Source organism: Chiloscyllium plagiosum, unplaced genomic scaffold, assembly GCF_037043375.1.
Source record: "Chiloscyllium plagiosum isolate Xiang-an unplaced genomic scaffold, Cpla_swu_hap1 HiC_scaffold_9, whole genome shotgun sequence".
NCBI lineage: Eukaryota > Metazoa > Chordata > Chondrichthyes > Orectolobiformes > Hemiscylliidae > Chiloscyllium > Chiloscyllium plagiosum.
The window spans coordinates 77,257,298-77,273,827 of record NW_028270147.1 but is presented as its reverse complement, the minus strand read 5'-3'; the positions used below and the strand labels follow the sequence as shown (position 1 = coordinate 77,273,827).

At 40.1% G+C, this 16,530-nt stretch overlaps 1 long non-coding RNA gene across 1 annotated transcript in view; it reads right to left on the bottom strand.

The window, feature by feature from the left end:
- Positions 1-3,975: 3,975 nt before the first annotated feature.
- LOC122554558 (uncharacterized) overlaps positions 3,976-16,530 on the bottom strand; it is a 31,785-nt gene continuing 19,230 nt past the window's right edge. Inside the window, exons 3-5 of the long non-coding RNA XR_006313024.2 lie at positions 8,303-8,464; positions 5,470-5,603; positions 3,976-4,487 (exon numbers count right to left, since the gene is read on the bottom strand). This is a non-coding gene — a long non-coding RNA (uncharacterized LOC122554558). The remainder of the gene's footprint in view (positions 4,488-5,469; positions 5,604-8,302; positions 8,465-16,530) is intronic.

Here is a 16,530-nt window from a genome sequence, read left to right as displayed (position 1 = left end):
TGGAACATACAACAACCATTCCTGCCCCTGTGATATCCAAGACTCAGTAATGGCCACAACATCATAGTTCCAATATTGATCAGTGCTCTGAGTTCACCACCCTTATTCCTGATACTTCTTGCATTAAAGTAGACACACTTCAACTTATCACACTGACTGCACCTTTGCAGTATCGAGTGCCTATCCCTCCTCACAGACACTCTGCTCACTGCATCTGGCTGTTCACTACCTACACCTTCCCAAACCTAGTTTAAACCCTCCTGAAGAGCTCTAGCAAACCTCCCACCCAGCATATTGGTGCCTCTCCAGTTCAAATGCAACCCATCCTTCTTGTACAGGTCCCACTTTCCCCAGGAGGTATCCCAATGATCCACATATCTGAAGCCTTCCTACACCAACCCTGCAGCCATGTGTTAATCTGCACTCACTCTCTACTCGCAGCCTCATGAGCACATGGAGAAAGCGAGGACTGCAGATGTTGGAGATCAGAGTCGAGAATGTAGTGCTAGAAAAGCACAGCAGGCCAGGCAACATCCAAGGAGCTGGACAGTAGTCATCCAAAACATCTGTTCTCCTGTTCCTCTGTCCTACCTGGCCTGCTGTGCTTTTCCAGCACCACATGCTCGACTCACTAGCGTGTGGCACTGGTAGCAATCTGGAGAGATTATTACTCTGATCAACCTGCCTTCTAGCTTCCAACCTAACTCCCTATGTTCTCTTTTCAGGTCCTCCTCCCTTTCCCTACCTATGTCATTGGTATCAATATGTACCACAACTTCTGGCTGCTCTGCCCCAGCTCAAGAATCCTGTAGATTTGATCAGAGACACCACTGACCCTGGCACCCAGGCGGCAACATACCATCCGGGAGTCTTGCTTGTGACTGCAGAATCTCCTGTCTGCTCCTCTCACGATTGAATTTCTATTGCTATCACTCTCCTATTCTCACCCGTTCCCTTCTGAGCCACACCTCCGCATAACAAAAAAAAGTGGTATACTTATTAAGAGGGAATGGCCACAGGGGGTCCCTGCACTCTGCCTATTCCCTTTCCCTCTCCTGACAGTCACCCAGCTTCCTTTATCCTGTAAGACAAGTGTCACTACCTCCCTATAACTCCTCTCTATCATTCCCCTAGCCTCCCGAATGATCCAAAGTTCATCCAGCTCCCTAATGCTGTTTGAGAGGAACTGGAGTCGGGTGCCCACCTTGCAGGTGGAGTCAGCAGGGACAACAGTGGTGACCCTTACCTCCCACATCCTGCAAGAAGAGCATGCAACTGCCCTAGCCTCCATTCCTTCTGCTCCAAGTTGCCAAGGGAGATTGATTAAAAAATTGAAGAAAAAAAAAAGCTCAATCTTACCAACTCTGCTCACACAGTCTTTTTCTTTGGTTTGAAGAGGATGACTGGTGGGAGACACTACACGTGTAGTGTCTCATATTTGGGCTGTGGCTAAACCTATCAGGCCACATGCCCAGCAATCCCCAGGGGGTCACTGTTTAAAAATAAGAGGTCATCCATTATTTGGCAGTAACTACACACTGATCCAACTGTTGCAATTCCTCTATGTCTCCCTGTTTAGAGAGAGCAAGAACAGGACCATGCATATGCAGTTGATGGTACCATTGGGAATCTAACTATTACCTGTAAAGCCATATGCCCTCTCTTCCTGTTTCTTCATGCTGAAGCAGAAAACAACAAGCTTGGAATTCCAGGGACAAATGGTTTCCAGCACCTCCCAGAGGCATCGCTGAATGGTGTACCAGGAAACATTACCTGGACCCAGGATACAAGAAGTTCAATGCAACTATAATCTTTACAGTCACCAATCGTATCATTCTTACTTGAATATGATATCTAGATCATATTGAATGATGCTGGAACCGCCCTATTGCCTGAGGCATTGTTCCCGAGTTAGGCATGGAAAGTGCTCCAGAACTTCCACAATAAGCAGGGTCTTCCATGAGTGTTTTCTTTCTTCCGCCATACCCCTTTCTGCAGTCTTTGTTTTCTTTTCTGGTCCTGTTGCAGACTCAAAGGCATTGCAATCACATTTAGAGGAGTTTTACAAGAATGTTGTCTGGTATGGAGGGAAGGTCTTATGAGACAAGGCTGAGGGACATGAGGCTGTTTTTGTTAGAGAGAAGAAGTTAGAGAGGTGACTTTATTGAGACATACAAGATAAGAGGGTTAGATAGATTGGACAGTGACTTTTTCCTCAGATGGTGATGGCTATCACAAGGGGACATAACTTTAAATTGAGGGGTGATAGATATAGGATAGATGTCAGAGGTAGTTTCTTTACTCAGTAATAGGAGCATGGAATGCACTGCCTACAACAATAGTAGGCTTGCCAACTTTAAGGGCATTTAAATGGTCACTGGATAGGAAAATGGACAAGAATGGAATAGTGTAGGTTAGATGGGCTTCAGATTTTTGCATTGACCTGTGGAACCATCGATGGTCAAAGGGCCTGAACTGCACTGTAATGTTCTATTTGAGATCTCACCTGTTGCCTCTCTTACTGTATGCAATCATTTCCAAATATAACCCACACTAACATTTTCTACACAGAAGTAAGTGCAAATCACCCACCTAGCATGGTTTGGTCAGGTCCTTTATGCTACTGAATGTTTGTCCAGTTGTAGATGATTATCACAGATGTTCAATGAACATTTGCTGACCGAGTTGGGAAACAAACATATCAGCTAAACATTTGGTATCATGATCGGACCAAAACTCAGGCTGTTGGCCTGAGTAGGCATGCCAGTATTGGCACTTTTCATAGCATCACATGGGCCATACTGAAAAGGGATGAGAGTGTGGCAGAGCCATTTGAGGCCTTGCCTGTTAATTGTACATTAATTTCAAGTTCAAGTAGAGGGCATTACCTGTGGGTTCACATACTACAAGGTAGGGGAACAGTTGCACAAAAACAGACCAATATGGTTATTTTCATGGGACACCGGTTCATAATTTGTATCTGTTATTAAAAATAATTATAAAATGTGTAAAGATTAGGTTTAATTTTTATCCTTTCAACTTAGAACATTTACAGCTTCTGTGGTGCTTTTCTGTGTGATCCTATCAAAGTTTTCTCCATCATCATTTCAAATCCCTACAGTGCAGATACAAGTCCTTCGGCCCAATAAGACCACACTGACCCTCTGAAGAGTAACCCACCCAGACACACTCCCCTACCTTATGTTTACCTTGACAAATACACCTAGCCTACACATCCCTGAACACTATGGGCAATTTAATATGGCCAATTCATCTAACTTGCACATCTTTGGAATGTGGGAGGAAACCAGAGGAAAACCAAACAGATACAGAGAATGAGCAGACTCCATACAGACAGTTTCCCAAGGCTGGAATCAAACCCAGGTCACTAGCTCTGTGAGGTAGCAGCGCTAACCATTGATCCACTGTGCCACCCCAATTATCTACTTCAATATCATTAGGCAAGACATAGCCTAATTATCTATATAGTATAATGAGAACTTTATGGTAATGATGATGCTAACCTGTAACCCCAATCTCAATAGTCAGTGTTATAGATTCTGAGAAGAAATGAACAGAATTGTACTAGAAAGTTCAAATCAATATTCTGTATATTAACACGTAAAACAAAATCACAACATCTACTGAGAATGAGACTTGTAAACAAGATAAAGGCAAAGGTTCAGCAAACTCAGGACATGAACAGTGTAGCTAGGTAGAGCAACATCATGAATGCAATGAAAATACCTAGTGTCCAGACCCCATGGTAAGGCAAGATCCACAGGGGCAGAACAATACAGGCTTGAGTCAATTGAAGCACTGTGACAGCAAACTAGCACAAATCAGTCTACTCACTAGTGATGCATCTGATTTCACACAAAAGACTGAGCAAAAAAAAAATTAGGCATTCTCTGTGCAGAGTAATTTCACTCCCCAAGTCATTAAATTTGCTAAAATCTGTTAGAATAAATGACATGATCAAGACAAATTAAAGCATTTCACCGGCTGTTTCAGTTTCTCTCCAGATCTGGTAACATCTGCTGATAATATTATTCCCATTTAGCAGAACATATGTCATGAGGAATTAAAAGGCTGTTAGTATCACCTGATACTAGTAATCACTTGCTGGTTTTATTTAATGAAGCTGTTAAATAGATCTAAAGGAAGCAATTAATACACATGTCTAAACAAATAAGAGGTCACATTCTCCCATTGCAATGGGTAATAAACCAATAGGGTATTTGCAACAGATTTCTCAATGAACACATGGTCTATCATGTTTTATTAGAGTTCAGCTGGTCATAACCAATGGCTTTCCAGTTTTCTGATTTGCTTATTTCCACATAGGTATATACCTTCCATTGAAGGATTCAATTGTTCTGCTCCACTCGTAAGGCTGGCTAGAACATAAATCCCAGGAAAGGAGAGAAGTTTGCAGAGCAATCTCAAAATGCTGCTTACAATTGGGTTCACTTTAGAATTCTAGACTGGTGGTGAAAAAAAAATTATTTAGTAATACCCCTCTTTATTAACAGTTTAACTGAATGCAAGCTTGCTTTGACAATTTTAAATGTAAGTTCTTTCAAGTGAAGTAGATAGTTACAGCTTGCACAGATTCTAAATAGTAACAACAAGCTGTCCAACTTTATTTGCAAGGAAAACAAATGGATCAAGAAAGAAGAAATTAAAATCTTGCATTTGTTTAGCACCTTTCACAACCGCAGGATGTCCCAAATATTTTACAGCCAAATGTGTAATGACATCTCTGAGCAGGTTGATTAAAAACTATTAAAGAGAAATTTCTGCAGGACAATCACTCTTGTAATGTAGAAAATACACCAATTTTTACACATTAAACTTTCACAAACAACACAATGATGATAAGATAAACTTTTAGTGGTGTTGGTTGAGGAATAAATTTTAGCCAACATGCTGGGTGGATCAGCCCTGCTCTTCTTGAAAGCACATAAGTTGCTTCTCCCATCTTTAGAATGTGAATAAATTGAAATCTTATTTCAATTATCTTTATATTTCTTTCAGATATTTTGGAACATTAATCTTTCTATTCAAACATAATTATGGACCCACTTGTGTTTTCACCCTTAGCAAGCAGTTGACTTGGTAACCAGTCACTAATAGAAATCAACTAATTAGATCGGTTTCCCATAAATTAAGTGTTAACCATTTGTTTCTCCACAAAATTCATTAAATGAAATGGTCAGGAAGAATATAACAAAATTAAAAGTTTCCCAGATGAGGGTTGGCAACAGATTGTAAAAACAAGACTCAAATAACAAAAAACTACTCCGGATACAAAACGATTCCCACATACGTGGTGGAAATCCAATTAAACATCCACCAAAATGCTCTAAACAGACTCTCCATGGCATGTTAACATGTGCAACATTATTCATAGTTTTCTGTAAACAATACAAAATCACTTTGTACGGTAACAGTTTAAGGGTTTACCTGTATTCACACTGCATTATCCAATTTTTCAATGTCTACCTTAACATCTTGGTTGTTTTGTGTGTCTGAATTCCATTAGTGACTGGCTGCATGCCAGGTTGTCTAGGCCACCCGCAGGAGTGGGCTCATGCTGTCTGGAAAGATAAGGAACAGCTACAAGTGCTCTTATTGTAATAGGAGGCAAAGAAACGAAGGGAAATTAGCATTAAGAAGCAGCTTGGTCTCTGCCAATTAAATAAAACATAATAATTATATATTCCAAGCATGTGTCTGTTGCAAATGTCTGTCATCTGAACATAGGAATCTGAGCACGTGGCAGAATGAATTTCCATGATTTGGGTGGCACGATGGGTGGTTAGCATTGCTGCCTCAAAGTATCAGAGACCTGGTTTCAATTCCTGCCTCAAGCGACTCTCTATGTGGAGTTTGCATATTCTCCCCGTGTCTGCGTTGGTTTCCTCCGGGTGCTCCAGTTTCCTCCCACAATCCAAAGATGTGCCGGTCAGGTGAATTTGCCATGCTAAATTGCCCATAGCTTTAGGTGCATTAGTCAGGGGTAAATGTAGGGGAATGGGTCTGGGTGGGTTACTCTTCGGAGGATCGGTTTGGACTTGTTAGGCCAAAGGGCCTGTTTCCACACTGTAGGGAATCTAATCTAATCTTGATATAATTTTGAATTGGTTGGAACGGAGGTCATATTTTTATGAAAAGGTGTATGTAAGGAAAACATGCTTCAAGCACCAAAACCAAACCAGAAGTTTAAGTTAAAGTCAAAAGTTTGAATTACATATTGTGGTGATACTACGGCTATAAGAGATGTATTTTGACCTGTTTCTATTTATGAAGAAAGGTTGAGAAAGAGGTGGAAAGCAGTGTATTCAAAGCCAGTAAAGTAAACAGCTTGTGAGGCCTTGGGTTTTTAAGAAAAATGTTGGAACAATCAAAGCTGCCTGAATGGGATGAGTCAAGCTTCCACAGCACCAAGGTTTTTAGTTTTAGCTTTCAGCAGTTGCTGAGGTCTTGAAGCTGGATGTGGGATCTCTTATTCCTCTCTCTGTTACAGCTAAAAGCTGGGGTTTTCTTCCTGCTGGTAGAATTGCATGTGAGCCAATCTATTTTACTGAATTTGCCTTTACCATGGGTATGCCTACGGGGTATTACTATATTGGAGTAGTTCATGAGTAGTTTGTGATTTTGTTCGGTTTTTCGATAGTGTTAAGTAAAGCCAATTATTTTCATTTATCTTTATTTAGTCTGTATTTTAACTGTAGTGTATGAATAAAGTGTGTTTTGCTTCAAGCCTCGTAGTTTAACCGATCAAATTGCATCCAGAATGCAACGCCTGACATTTGCCTTTAAAGTAAAAAAAGGTTAGAGTCTAAGCTATCTCCTTGGTATGTTTTGATGAGGTTTGACCTGGTCCATGCCAATATTGTCTCTGGTATCCATTTAAATTTCCCAAGCTGGTTGAGTGAGAAAAAGCAATAGGGTCAATTTTTGTCAGCCTCTTTAGAGACTAAAAAGCTTCCATGATGATATAGATGTTACCTTGAGCTGAATCGCCTGTTTAGCTTGCATTGGGCCAAAGATGGATACCAATTCCCTTATTGGACTGGAGGATTCCATGATGAAGGGTAGCTGAGAGGCAACAGCAAGGGCTTGGAGGCTGGCAGTAACAGGAACCAAGTGTTCTTGTCTTAAGAGAAGACTGCAGTTTCATGTTCCACATTGTCAATGCAGTTTCCAGAATTGGATATATTGAGAGATCTCGACCTCTGCTAAATGGAAGTAGCTGAGGTAGCAGCCAAAGTACACCGTATGGTGTCTGCTGTGAATATCTGTACCACTTCCACAGTGAAAAGAATGAGCTCCAAACTCCACATGATACCCTCTGCCACATTGGAGTCAGACTGCTCCCTGTTTCCAGCTAACACAAGCTGATGTATTGCCTGGCTGCAGTGATTCATTCTATGCTAGTCCTGACTCCAAACCATTCTCTAACATTTGTGCTGTGCCGATATCTGAGCTGCTGGTTAAGATTGTACAATCAAGTGACAGTGCCTCCTCTTCAGCTTGTTCTCTTTCTTCTACCTGGACCTTTGAAGGCTAAGCCAACATCAGTTTCTGATCATCTGAAAACACAAAAGCTTAAAGATAGGGTTGTAGTGAGGGAAGGGGCTCCTGGATAAAAACAGGAATTTCACAGTTACTCCATCTGAAAGTCCACCTCATGGTGTATTCCAGGATAAGGAATGAGTGAGTGAAGAAAGTGAGTAGGGAAACAACTTAACCAACATCTTCAAAACTGAGAGAATGTGACAAGATGAGTAATGGACATTGAACTTCCAATTGAAGAAGGAGAAGAGGAAAGCTTAAGATCAGTTGGAAAGAACTGATGAAAGGACTCACATATGCAAGGATGAGAAAATGAATGAATGAATGACTGACAGGAGATGATGGAGAAAGGTGATCAACCAGCATATGGGTGAACCCAAGTAAAATGAGAGAAGTTGAAAGTAAGTTGAAAGTGTACCATTAAAAAAGAAGGCAGCCAAAAAATCCAGTTAATTCCAAATGTTACCTACTCCCCTGCAGTGTGTGAAAGATGCTGGCAGCACCACAGCAGAGGTGTATAGCACAGCATCTGCTCTGGGTCAAATAAAAATCACGGAAACAAAGCAACGTATTTAACATGTTGCTGCCTTCTTTTGAAATGGGCACATGACATCTGCACCCAGACAAGTTAGGCTATCTACCTAATAAATTTTACAGGCATTAGAAGCAATGTGAAGCCCTGGCAATACTAGTCACATACAAGGATATCTTCACTCACTTTGTGGCTTTGTCTTGATTGATGCTCATATTAATTTTCTACCGTCTTATTGCCCCTGCAACAAAACTTTTGGAACTTAGATAGCTAGTATCCTTTTGTTTTTAATAGTTCAAATACAAATTTCAATATTTCTCCAGTCATCTGAGCAGGCACAGTTATCACCTGTGTAGCAAGGAAGAGGGAGTACATCTTTATTTACAAGCAAAATTAATTAATCAAGAGACAACAAAAGCATTTGAATCAGACAAAATGTAGATTCACACATTGCACAGTGGATTATCTGTGCTTGTTTTAACTACATCTTTATTTAACATTGTGCACAAAGTTTAAAAACCAATTTCCATTTTCCTGAGAAGTACAGCATTGCAAATGGCTTCAACCACGACACATTTGCTGTTTTTTGATGAAGGGCTTATGCCCGAAACATCAACTCTCCTGCTCCTCGGATGCTGCCTGACCTGCTGTGCTTTTCCAGCACCACATTCTTGACTCTGATCTCCATCTTCTGCAGTCCTCATTTTCTTCTCCCTGTTTTCCTTCTGACCCTCTCAAACCACTTCAATAAAATATACCAGTCAAGCTCCTGATCGTTAAAGTCCAGCAGGATTTTACAACCCAATGCTCTCTATTTCCCTCTTCGACCTATTCCTGAAGGATTTAACAAACTTCACCAAACAAAAATCAGAATATTTTCAACACTGTCTCAACTCACACAATCTTCATTAACCCTCTGGTGTTTATCTGTGCCTATGTCTGGCTACCAATGTACAAGTAATTGCTTTAGTTCAGAACATGAACTCACCAGAAAGGATACATATCAAAAAGTGCTGATGTGAGTTTGAGCATTTCTGAAAATCTATTTAACTATTATTTTGACCATAAAGAACATGAAGGGCAATTGTGAACTCCGCAGGTAAGAAAACCTATGAATGTGGTTACAACTGGTAAGGATCTGTGGGCTATGAAACAATAATTTGCAAACTCTACAAAGGGATTTAAATATTTGCTTTTACTATTCAATTTACTCATGAAATGGCATAAAGTGCTGTGTTATTTGATCTCAATTAGACAACACTCACTTTTCTGTTACTACAAAAGACTCTTTGGGAATAATTCTTATTAATATTTCACTCAGATACACAAGAGTCTGCCATGACCAATTAATCAGCCCCTAAAATTATAGCAGGATTCATTCAATGGCCCAGATTTGGTTTTCACTGGTGAATCATCAGCATTCACCATCGACCTTGGGAAGAAAAACTGACCATAAATGAATTTGTTTTCTGTGGTGCAGAGTTCCCACATGCTGACCCAAATATGAACCTGGTGCCAAGTCAATGGAATCTCCAGGCATCCAGAAAGAGTTACATCATCTGGCAAGGTAATCTGCCAATTATGTAGAAGGTTTCTCATCAACAGCAAACATAAAATGAACTGATTGCCCTTCACCTTGTATATTTTTAGACAGTGAAATAGAGATTGTAACAAATGTGCTAGATCTGAAGTTTAAAACTTATTTTCATGTAAGCAAAACTATGGAATTTTCAACGATAATGGAATAATTTGACAATACACAAATTATATTAGTTTGTTAGAGCCATAAATATTCTTTAGAGTAGTTTTTACATAATAGATAGTTTAAATATCCCATTACTGCTCATTAACAGGACATTACATTTTAATTGGATGGGTTATTAACCCTAATTTTAGCACAAAGATGAGATTTCAGTGTTAACTAACATTTTGCTCTCTGTGGGACAGCAGCAAAGTTGAAAGAAGGGAATCATTAACACCAATCACCAGATTTATCCCTTCACTGCCAACACTTGGCCATTTCCTTTGAAACCCTTCCTATTCATGTACCCATCGAGATGCCTTTTAAATGTTGCAATTGTTCTAGCCTCCCCAACTTCCAATGGCAGCTCATTCCATAGACACACGCCCTCTGTGTGAAAAATTTGCCCCTTAGGTCTCTTTTAAATCTTCCTCCTCTCACCCTAAACCTATGCCCTCTAGTTCTGGACTCCCACACCCCAGGGAAAAGACCCTGCCTATTTACCCAATCCATGCCCCTCATGATTTTATAAACCTCTCTGAGGTCACCCCTCAGCCTCCGATGCTCCAGGGAAAACAGCCCCAGTCTATTCAGTCTCTCCCTATAGCTCAACTCCTCCAACCCTGGCACCATCCTGCTAAATCCTCGCTGAACTTTTTCAAGTTTCACAAGATCCTTATTTTAAAACCATAGGATGCAGTTTACCAATCCCATTAGATTTCTTCACACCTTTTCTCCAGTGATTGTGATAATTCTAAGTTGCTCCATGTCTTTTCTCCACTGATTTATCATTACTATTGGAGTTCTTTTGATGTCTCCTGTTGTAAGAACTGATGAAGAACATTTGTTCAACATCTCTGCCATTTCCTGGTTCCCAGTCTCATCCACTAAGGCACTAATACTCACGTTAGTAATTCTTCTACTATTCATATATTTCTACAAGCTTTTACTATCTGTTTTTATATTTCTTGCTAGTTTTCTCTCATACTCAGGTCTGATGAAGAGTTATCTAGACTCAAAATGTTAGCTTGCATTCTCTCCATGGATGCTGCTTGACCCACTGTGATCTTCAGCAATTTTTGTTTTCAGTACAGATTCCACAATCTGCAGTAGTTTGCTCTTTACAAGATAATATGTTGATTCTACTGCTAATGCTTGACCAATAAACGTTGCCCAGGATGCCAAGAAAACATTTCTGCTCCACACCGACTAGCACAATGAGATCGATATTACAGTGTCTCAAAGCCAGCAACCTCACAACCTAGGTTGGGTCAAGATGGAGATATTACTGGGTCTCGAGTTTGGCAATTTGGCAGTGGGCATTTCAATCAAACCAAGTTGAGTGGGGTGAAGAGTCTCTCTGAGTATGGGTTAGACTGGCAAACAGAGTGGTGGAGTAGTGGATCACTAGTCTGGAACTTGTACCTTGCCAAATTATGTTTTTATTCTATATTATTTGTTTAAAATTGAAACTTGTCACATTGTAACAGAGTCTGTTTTTCTCACAATCCTGGTGTATGGATTTGAGACCATTCCCTGTACGACATTTCTCGTAGAGATATCAACTGTCTCTTTCTCAAGTCATGATTTGGAGGTGTCGGTGTTAGACTGGGGTGTACAAAGTTAAAAATCACACAGCACCAGGTTATAGTCCAACAGGTTTATTTGGAAGCACTAGCTTTCGGAGAGCTGCTCCTTCATCAGGTCATTGTGGAGAATACAATTGTAAAACAGAGAATTTGTAGCAAAAGTTTACAGTGTGATGTAACTGAAATCATATATTGAAAAAGACCTGTAACAAACAATCTGGGTCTTTTCCAATATATGATTTCAGTTACCTCATACTATAAACTTTTGCTATAAATTCTGTCTTACAATTGTGTACTCCACAAACACCTGATGAAGGAGCAGCACTCCAAAAGCTTAGTGCTTCCAAATAAACCTGTTGGACTATAACCTGGTGTTGTGTGATTTTTATCTTTCTCGAGTCAGGATTATCTTAACCCTGTCAGATTTCCATCCTTTAATTTTTTTTTCTAGTCTGTTTTCCTGTATACTTTCTCAAGTAAGGACCATTATGACCGTAATGAGCTTCAGTTCCTTACTATTCATAACATGTTGCAAAATGACCAAGTAATATACACACACACACACACACACGATATACGGTAGTTGTTGCGTTTCAAATAGAATTGATTCTAGCCAGAAACTCCAATTAATTACTGGTTCCTCTCACCCAGTTTAGGAACTATCTGCATTGTCAGTCAGTGCATAGCTGCTGGCTGTCAAAAACAGCTGACTAATCCTTTATCAAATCTAGTCAGCTACATTGTGAATTTTCCTATTAACTAATAGGAGGACTGTGGCAAGCTGCCCAAAGTCTTCACACAAGGTGTACTTGAAAGCAACCACAGGATCATGGCCTCCTTCTGGTATCATTACATGGTCTTCCTTATTATGGCTTGTGAGTTGCCCAATGTTGTCTCCTTAGGTTCACTGATTGGGATCTGTTACTTTAAAAGTTGACATGAACTTCCCCTGACAAAGGAGTAGTGCTCCAAAAAGTTATGATTTCAAATACACACCCTCTGCTGGATTCTGGTGTCGTGTGACTTCTGACTTTGTCCACCCCAGTCCAACACCAGAACTTCCACATCATGGCTACCATTAAAAGTTGATAAGAGAGGAGAAATGTTCTGATGTGGCATCTTGGGCAGGCCTGTCCCCCTGGCATCTGCTATTCTGGCCCATAATGGCACTAAAGTAATTAATATGAAGTGCTGTCCCTGTGTGACACGCATCAAACAACTGATTATGTAACTGTGTGCATTGTTTGTTCTATCAGTTTACCTTGGTGTCTGAGTCAATCACAAGGGGTTCAAAACATAACAAGTTGGAGAGTGCCATGGCTTCCTCAGCTCTTAGCCTTATACCACTCTGCTAAACAAAATGGTCCAGAGGAGCTTCTTCTTTTCAGAGTCTTAATTTCTTAACGCTTTCCCACCTCAAATCCAGTAAAAGGTATAATCTGGTCATGCAAGGTCAGAAATGTTGAAGCTTGAAAGTGACTGACTTGTGGAAGGCAGAGGAAATCAATGACAATTAAGCTTGACAGGTATGAAATACACTTGGAGAGAAAGATATAGTTGTGAACATGTATCAATCAAAACATACATCTTCAGTATTCAGCAGAGTGGTACTCATATGTGTTCTTGTGTCCTTTTCATTGTACTATTAGCTGCAGCATTACGGATTTTTTGTCGAAATTATTACTTGTACACTGCAAAAATAAACTTCTATCTCATTTGCAGCATTGTTGTTAAATGTTTGACAAGGGTATAAATAAGCCAAATATCCACACCAAAATGTTGTTTCTCCTTCCATTCAGATGTATTAATTATATAAAATGCAATTCGAAATGTACAATTCCTCTGGGAGCACACATTTGTAGAACCAGCCTTGATGGCACATCTCTATTATATTAGAGATATTTTTATTGTAAGTGTTTGAAAGATTTGTTCTGAGAATCTGTTTCTGTTTTTTACATTTGGTTTTGTAGTTTTACACACCCAATCAACTCAAGAAAAGAAAGACCTTTAGCCTTGGTAGATAAGCTTAAGGATGATCCAATGAGATTTTCCAAGTACATGAAGTGCAAAAGAGCAACTAGAGAGGGAATATAGCCTCTTAAAGATCAACAAGGTTGTCTTGTGTTGAATCTCAGGAGGTGGGCGAGATATCAATGAATATTTCACGTCAGTTTTTACTGCGGAGAAAGAAATGGAGGCTAGAGAACTCAGGGAAATAAATATTGATGTTTTGAAAACAGTTCACTTTTCAAAAGAGGAAGTGCTGAAGGTCTCAGCAAATGTAAAGGTGGATAAATCTCTGGGACCTGATCAAGTGTATCCCAGGATGTTGTTAGGGAGAGAATTGTGAGGCCCCGAGCAGAAATATTTGTATTATCTACAAGCACGGTGAGGCGCAGGAGAACTGGAGGGTAGTTGATGTTGTGCCTTTATTTAAAAAGGTTGAAAGGAGAAGCCTGGGAACTATAGCCATGTGAGTCTGACATCAGTACTGGGTAAGTTGTTGGAGGTGATTCTGAAAGATAGGATTTACATGCATTTGGAGATGCAAGAAATGATTAGGGATAGTCAGCATGGTTTTGTGTCTAGGAAATCATTTCTCATAAACCATTTTTACTGTTTTTCAGATTGGAGGCCTGTGACCTACGGTATTTCAAGGCATTGGTGCTGGGTCCATTTTTGTCTGTCATTTACATAAATGATTTGGATGAGATTATAGGAAGTATGGTTAATAAGTTTATAGAAGACACCAAAATTGATGGTATAGTGGGTGGTGAAGAAGGTTATCTAAGATTACAAAGAGATCTTGATCAATTGGGTCAATGGGTTGAGGAGTAGCAGGTGGTGTTTAATTTGGATAAATGTGAGATATTGCATTTTGGTAAAACAAACACAGGCAGGACGTATATAATTAATGTTAGGATCCTGGAGAATAGAGAGTGTTGTAGAATGGAGAGAGACCTAAAAGTTCAGAAACATAATTCTTTGAAATGTGCATCATATATAGACAGAGTTAGGGTTAGGCTTAGACAGTGTGATAAAGAAGGTGTTCAGCTTGCTTGCCTTCATTGATCAGACCTTTGAGTATAGGAGTTGGGACATCATGTTGAAGTTATACAGGATGTTGGTGAGGCCTCTTCTGTGTGCAGTTCTGGTTACTCTGTAATAGGAAGGATATTATCATACTGAAAAGATTCAGAAAAGGGTTCAGAAAAGATTTACTAGGATGTTTTCAGGAATGGAGGATTTGAGTTATAAAAATAGGTTAGATAGGCTGGGGCATTTTCACTGGAGAGAAGTGACCTTAGAGGTTTATAAAATCATAAGGGACACAGATCAGGTGAACAGCAAAGGTCTTTTTCCCTAAGAAAGTGGGAGAAACTAGGGAGCATATTTTTAAAGTGAGAGGAGAAAGTTTTAAAAAGAATGAGGGGCAATGTTTTACACAGAGAGTGGTTCCTGTGTGGACTGAACTGCCAGACAAAGTGGTGCACACAATTAGAGTCACATTTAAAAGACCTTTTGATAAGTACATGAATAGGAAAAGTATGGAGGGATATGGACCAAATACAGGCAGGTGGACTAGTTGGACAGAAGTGTCTGATCCCACGCTGTATAACTCTATGACTCTATTCATTTTGGATTTATTTGACTTTGTGTCATCTCCTCTGAAGGAAACACTGAACTTGAAGTAAAATTAATTTTTGTAGCAGCATTTATGGAGAGAAGAAAAACAAGGCTTTTGGATGCTGACCCTTCATCAGAACTGGAAAAAAAGTTAGAGATGTAACAGACTTTAACCAAGTTCAGAGGCAGCAAAGGAGCAGGGTTGCAGAAAAAGAGAACAAAAGGTCAATGATAAGGGAAGAGCAGGAGACAGGATGATCCAAGACAAAAAGCAAATAGTAACGCAACAAGTAGAGGCACAAAAGATGGATCTGAAGGAGTTATACATGGGAAAGTAAAATCGGCACCTGAACATGTTAAAAACATTAAGTCTGGGAGGTTGTGAAGTGCCTAACCCAAGAGAATCTGATTCTCTTGAGAATAAAAATGCTGGAGAAACACAGAGGTCTGGCAACACTTGTGGAGAGACAAACAGAGTCTGATATGACTGCCCTTCAAAACTGCAATCTGTCTATAGGAATCGATGTACCTCTGTCTCAAAAATATTCAAAGACCTTTTCCAAGACCTTTTTCTGGAGGTAGAACACTGTGTGGTCAAGGAGGAATGCAATAGAGAATTGAAACACCAGGAGATCGGGAACTGAAATGAATTGGGTAACTCTGGAACACAAAGGCAGTAGGACAGATTGTTATTTCATAAACAGCAATAATAATAATTACATGGGTTTGATTACAAGATTTATCAAAGAACTGGTAAGGATTGACACAGGTCCAAACATCTAAATCATCATTTCCAGATTGACATTAGTAATACGAATGAAATTCCAGAGGAACTCATAGAGTCATAGAGATGTACAGCACGGAAACAAACCCTTGGGTCCAACTCATCCATTCCAACCAGCCATCCCAATCCAATCTAGTCCCATCTGCCAGCACCTGGTTCATATCCCTCTAAACCTTTCCTATTCATATACTCATCCAGATGCCTTTTAAATGTTGCAATCGTACTAGATGCCACCACTTCCTCTGGCGGCTCATTCCATACACGTACCACCTTCTGCGTGAAAAGGTTGCCCCTTAGGTATCTGTAATACCTTTCCCCTCTCACCCTAAATCTATACCCTCTAGTTCTGGACTCTCCCACCACAAGGAAGAGACTTTTTTATCCTATCCATGCCCCTTGTGGTTTTATAAACCTCTGTAAGGTCACCTTTAGCCTCTGACGCCTCAGGGAAAACAGCCCCAGCCTATTCAACCTCTCCCTATAGCTGGTCATAATGTTAGGGCAGCACACAGAGAAACAAGGGGATCCTTTGATTAAGACTGCGGACGGAAATGGCAAACTCGAATGAACTCCGGTCCGCTGAACATTGAGATCTGTAGCGGGTTTGGAAAATCGCCTGGGTCCTTCCAATGAACTGGGAGAAGGTAGTGAGTGCCGCCTGTGGACTGACACC